The 6280-nt window shown below is 47.1% G+C and overlaps 1 pseudogene; it reads right to left on the bottom strand.

The window, feature by feature from the left end:
- Positions 1–1829: 1829 nt before the first annotated feature.
- LOC142400528 (uncharacterized) lies at positions 1830–4650 on the bottom strand (annotated as a pseudogene).
- Positions 4651–6280: the final 1630 nt, after the last annotated feature.

The following is a 6280-nucleotide window of genomic DNA, read 5'->3' as shown; positions in this document are numbered from 1 at the left end:
CAAAGCATCCTCCCCTCGCTGAGCAGATTCTTGGCAGCAATCAACTGGAGAAAAAGTTTGGGAGCACAACGGACTCCTGATCTGAATGAGAAGGAGCCGGGCACTGAAGACAGGGTGTCAGCAGGGGGTTAAGCCGTGACCCAGATTCCTGCACAAGTCTTTGTCCTGAAGGGGAGAGGAGATTCCCCTCATTCGTTTCTCTGAGTGCCGAGGTACTGAATACGGTGACGAACGGAGAGAGGAACGCCCGGGCCAGCTGGAGGAGAAGAAAATGACTTTTAGTTTAGTTCATGCAGCAGATCAGGCTTCATCAATTATTCCAGAAATACGTGCACATAACCATCTAATTAGACATGTGTCTTCACTCTGTACTCTTCTGTAAAATCACTGCAGTGTTATTTAGTAAAAGCCATTTACTCAACATGTGTCTCTGATAGAGATGGGACCAAGTCACACATGTGCAAGTCTCAAGTAAGTCCAAAGTCATTTTTTCTTGGGCAAGTCAAGTCAAGTCAAAGTCACCTTATTATTGCAATTTTACCTGCAGAATCTGATCTTAATAAAGTGAAGTACACCCTCTATCAGGGATTAGGGTTAAAGATAAAAAGTCTTATTAATACGGGAGCTTTCGTCTCTTTTTAGGGATAAAGTGGGCGCTGCAGAGACTTTGTTCCCTTTGGGACCCCAGTCGGGATCCACAGTCTCCCGCTATTTAAAGGGTTTTAATCCTCTTGGAATACTGAACCATTTCCATCCATCTTTTTTGGCAACTGGTTCAGTTAACTGCTTTTCATCTCGGTTTGGGAGCTCGGCTCTGCCAGACAAAGGGCTCGCTGTACACTCACATTTGTCATGATGCTGCACAGAAAGCTTTCTGGATCAAGTGTCCTTTACTGCTTTTAGCCTTTAACCTACGTTATGCCTGAGAACACGCTCTAATCCCGATTAGCCGATGCTCATTTGTCAGAAAACATGTCTGATAATAGATTTCTAAGTTATTCCTACACATCAGTTTGGCTCCACGCTGGGAGAAAAAAAAAATTTAAAGAAAAAAGAAAATTTGTACTCAAGTAAAAGTACTGTTACTTCAGAATAATATGACTCAAGTAAAAGTAAAAAGTAGTCATCCAAATAATTACTTGAGTAAGAGTAAAAAAGTGCTTGGTGAAAAAACTACTCAAGTACTGAGTAACTGTTGAGTAAGGTCTGATTTATTTGTTAACACAAGCATTCAATCAGACAGAAAAAAATACTAAATAATCATCTTTAGGCAAATTAGAGTTCATCCAAGTGATGAAATAAATTCAAATTACTTAATTAATTACAAAATAGCTTACATTAAAATCATCCAGGTAAATTCAAGTTCTTCAATAAAAAATAAAAGAGACTCAGGAAATGTGTAAAACATATGTAACCCATATGTAACCTAAAAAACAAACATTCATCTATCCATGGGGAAAAAAACGAGTTTAGGAAACTTATCGCTACATGATTCCTCAAGTTAGATGTTGAGTTTCTGCTGAAATGTGCGTTTGTTTTGGTTGACACAGAAGACACATAATGTAGCTGCTGTTTCTCACTCTTTGTAAGGTAAACATGCTTTCAGTATGAGGCCTCGTCTGTGTCTTCATTTCCCACCGTTGATTCTGACATTTTTCATCTGTTTCTTTGTTTGTTTGCTACGACTGTAAACTGTAAAGCTAACCCGTCCCGCCGCTGAGATTGAGTATGGTCACGTGACCAGACTGCACGGCTACGTCTGATTGGTGAAACACAGTCAGGTGGTAGAGCCTTTGGCAGAAGGCAGCTGTAACTGACAGTCATATTACATTACATTACGGTCATTTTGCAGACGCTTTTAACCAAAGCGACTTACAATAAGTGCGTTCAACATCGGTAGGCAAAAGAACTTCAGGTCACAAGAAATCATAAGTGCATTTCCTTCCAATACCAAACAGCTAAGAGCAAAACTAGTGCTAGAGTAAGTGCGATAACCAACCAGCCTCTCACCAACTGCACACCAGTCACAGCGGGGTGGGGATGCAAACCCTGGTTCGGGTAGGGGAAGAAATAAAAGAGGTAAGAAAAGCAGGACTGGGATTCAAACCCTGGTTCGGGTAGGGGGTAATGAAAATATAGAGGGTGCCAGTGGTGGAGGAAACAATAAGTGCGTAAGGAACTAGGACGGCGCAGGTGCTGTCCTAAGAGGGCGGATCAGGGTAGTTTTTCTTGAAGAGGTGGGTTTTCAGCCTACGGCGAAAGATGGGCAGCGACACAGCTGTCCTGATATCAGTCGGGAGATCGTTCCACCATCGGGGTGCCAGAACAGAGAAAAGCCGTGACCGTGTCGATCGTGTGCAGGGACCCCTGAGTGACGGGGCAGCCAGGCGCCTGGTGGCCGCAGAGCGAAGTGGTTGGGCGGGGGTGTAGGGCTTGACCATAGCCTGGAGGTATGAAGGAGCTGTTCCTTCTACTGCCCTGTAGGCTAGCACCAGAGTCTTAAACTGGATGCGAGCAGCTACAGGGAGCCAGTGTAGAGAGCGGAGAAGGGGAGTGGTGTGGGAGAACTTGGGGAGGTTGAACACCAGACGAGCTGCAGCTTTCTGAACCAGCTCCAGAGGTCTGATGGCAGAAGCCAGGGCGCCAGCAAGGAGCGAGTTACAGTAGTCCAGGCGGGAGATGACAAGAGCCTGGATGAGCACCTGTGCTGCCTTGTCGGTGAGGAAGGGGCGAATCCTCCGGATGTTGTAGAGGAGGAATCGGCAGGAACGGGTCACTGATGCGATGTTTGGCGAGAACGACAGTTCGTCGTCCAGGGTCACACCCAGATTCCTCGCGGTCCGGGTTGATGTCACCACAGAGTCATCCATGGTGATGGCCAGGTCTCTGAATGGGCAGGCCTTCCCCGGGAGAAACACCAGCTCAGTCTTGTCCAGGTTGAGCTTAAGGTGGTGCATCGACATCCACCCCGAGATGTGTAGCAATGCGTGCTTCCACTTGGGTGTCAGAAGGGGGAAAAGACAGAATCAGCTGGGTGTCGTCTGCATAGCAGTGGTAGGAAAAGTTATGGGAGTGGATGACAGAACCAAGAGATGATGTGTAGAGGGAGAAAAGAAGAGGACCCAGGACCGAACCTTGGGGAACCCCGGTGGTGAGCCTACGTGGCTTCGACACAGACCCTCTCAGTGTGACCTGGTAGAATCGATCTGTCAGGTAGGATGAGAACATGGAGAGTGCAGAGCCAGAAACACCCATTCCCTCCAGGGTAAAGAGAAGGATGTCGTGGTTCACTGTGTCAAATGCTGCAGACAGGTCCAGGAGAATCAGGACAGAGGAGAGAGAGTTAGCTCGAGCAGTTTGGAGTGACTCAGTTACTGCTAGGAGGGCCGTCTCAGGTGAGGGGCCCACCTTGAACCCGGACTGGTAGGGATCCAAGAGGTTGTTCTGGTGGAGGTAAGAGGACAGTTGTTTAAAGACAGAACGTTCAAGAGTTTTGGACAGAAAGGGTAGAAGGGATACCGGTCTGTAGTTCTTGATCACTGAAGGGTCAAGAGCTGGTTTCTTTAGAAGAGGAGTGACTCTGGCAGTCCTGAAAGCAGAAGGAAAAGAGCCTGATGTCAAAGATGTGTTAATGAGGTGGGTCAGGTAAGGAAGAAGATCAGGGGCAGCAGAATGAAGGAGAGGAGAAGGGACTGGGTCAAGGGAACATGTGGTGGGGCGGCTGGATGTTACAAGGTGGAGGACCTCATTTGCAGAGAGGGGAGAGAAGTGGGACAGAGAGGGAGGTGAGGGAGAAGGTGGTAGAGAGGGAGGAGTGGGAGGGCGACAGGTGTGGGTGGTGTGGACAGCTGGGAGGTGAGGGAAGGAAGATCAGATATCGTTAACCTTCTTGTCAAAGAAGTCGGCGAAATCGTCAGGGAGGAGGGAGGAGGAGGGGAGAGGGGATGGGGGTTGGAGGAGGGATGAGAAAGTTTGGAAGAGTTTTTTGGGGTTGGAAGCAGAAGTTTGAATTTTGTTACAGAAGAAGGCAGTTTTTGCAGCAGAGAGAGAGGAGGAAAAAGTGGAAAGCAAGGACTGGAAGGCAAGAAGGTCTTCAGGAAGTTTACTTTTCCTCCATTTGCGCTCGGCCGCCCTCACGCTCCGCCTCTCAGTACGCACTGACAGCCATGGGGCAGGTGGAGCTGAGCGTGCAGGCCTGGAGGTGAGGGGACAGAGTTTGTCCAGAGAGGAGGACAGGGTGGAGAGAAGAATATCAGTAGAAGTGTCAGGGGAAAGAAGAGAAAAAGATTCAGGGGCAGGCAGAGCAGAGAGAACAGAAGAGGAGAAGTCAGTGGGGGAGAGAGAGCGGAGATTGGGACGAGAAGATACCAAGTGGGCGGGGGGAGGTCGGGAGGGAGGAGAGGAGAGGGAGAGGGTGTAGGACATGAAGTAGTGGTCAGAGAGATGAAGAGGAGTGACAGAGAGGTTGGCGCTAGAACAGTGTCTGGTGAAGATAAGGTCCAGTGTGTTGCCAGCCTTTTGGGTAGGAGGAGATGGGGAGAGAGCTAGGTCGAAGGAGGAGAGAAGAGAAACAAGAGGGTGAAGCTTCTCTGTCTGGATGTTGAAATCACCGAGAAGGGTGAGGCCGGAGCCATCATCAGGGAAGTGAGAGACAAGATATATATATATATTATGTAATTATATAGCTAAATTTATTTAAGGTAAACACAAGAAACTTGTGCTAAAGAGAAAATGGACCAGACTCAGTGAATAACTAGAAAATTTCTGAAGAAATTTTGATGGGTGCCAATCTACTGCTCGCCCGATAAAAAAACTGTTTAGTTTGGTTGAAGTTGAGAGTCTCCTGTCACATATAAACTTTGAACGAGGTCTCCGTGATGTCGTATGGCTGAGTTATGAGGCCTCCAAAACAGGGCATTTTTTTGTCATGTTTTGGCATTTTTGGTAACTAAACTAAACAGTTTTTTTTATAGGGCGGGCAGTAGATTGCCACCCATCAAAATTTCTTCAGAAATTTTCTAGTTCCCTATAATCCCTATAATATAGATCAGTGAGCAGTGCTGGCCAACATGTCATTTGGGTCATCAGGTGGGAACCTCCTTTCCTTGGTGTTTCGTCTAGTTGGGCCCACGACACCTCCAGGAGGCTAGAGAGTGACCACTGGCGTCCCAGAGTCACCCCCCTAATGCCAGCCATCACTGCTCCTCACACCACAACAACCATCTTTTTTTTACAACCACCAGCTACCCCAGCCTCTCACCAACTGCACACCAGTCACAGCGGGGTGGGGATTCAAACCCTGGTTGGGTAGTGGGTAGAAATAGAAGAGGTAAAGATAAGTAGGAATGGAATTCAAATCCTGGTTCAGGTAGGGGGTAATGAAAATATAGAGGGTGCCAGTGGTGGAGGCAGGACAAGACACACTAGCAGATTCAGCAGACAAACTCACCTAAACAGTCCAACAGTCACTTAAAATGCCAGCAAAAACAAAGCCATACAACTCACCTAAAATGGCTGCCTGGTTTCATAAGGCTCACATGGGCCACACCCTCCACTTAAATATCTTGAACTTCTTCCTTGCTTCTCCCAAAAGTCTGTTTACCCTAAGTGCTTCCCCTGCTGGGCCCCCAGCTGCTATTGCTTCTTCTAATCCAAATCCACTGACTGGACTTTACTGCCTCATCTGACACTTCCTTCACTATTTTCCTCACACTCTGTCCACTTGAGACAAGTTGTGCTGATGAGACAACAGACTTTGCAACAAATCCTCTACATCCTACTTCCACTGGACAGATTCTAACGTTCCATCCTTGCTGCTCTGCTTCTGCCCCCAACTCCACATATCTAAGCTTTTTCCTTTCATATGCTTCTGCTACTAATTCCTCCCAAGGAAAAAGTGTAGTTTCACTGCAGAAAAGTTTGTGCTCCTCAATTTGTTTATTTTCCGACAGCTGCAGAGTTGAAATAAAACTTCAAATAGTTTTTTTTTTTATTAGTTGTATTTACGCAGCACAGAAAAGTTTCCACCAACGAACAAAGATGTGTTTTGTTCAGACTCTGAGTGACACTGAAGGATACAAATTCACAAACTGTCAGTCGCACAAAGAGAAAAATCTTGGCAAGTGTGTCCATTGTCCTGTTGTCACACATGTATATGGGGGGTGGGGGTGGGGTGAATGTGGGAGGGATCCTTGCATTTCAGTGGGCAGTTCTTGGTATAGTTTCCCCCCAAACCTCCCACCTCTTCCTCCTCCTTTATCCTCGTCTTCGGCCCTCTTTA

Source organism: Odontesthes bonariensis, chromosome 2, assembly GCF_027942865.1.
Source record: "Odontesthes bonariensis isolate fOdoBon6 chromosome 2, fOdoBon6.hap1, whole genome shotgun sequence".
NCBI lineage: Eukaryota > Metazoa > Chordata > Actinopteri > Atheriniformes > Atherinopsidae > Odontesthes > Odontesthes bonariensis.
This window is presented reverse-complemented; position numbering and strand designations above follow the sequence as displayed.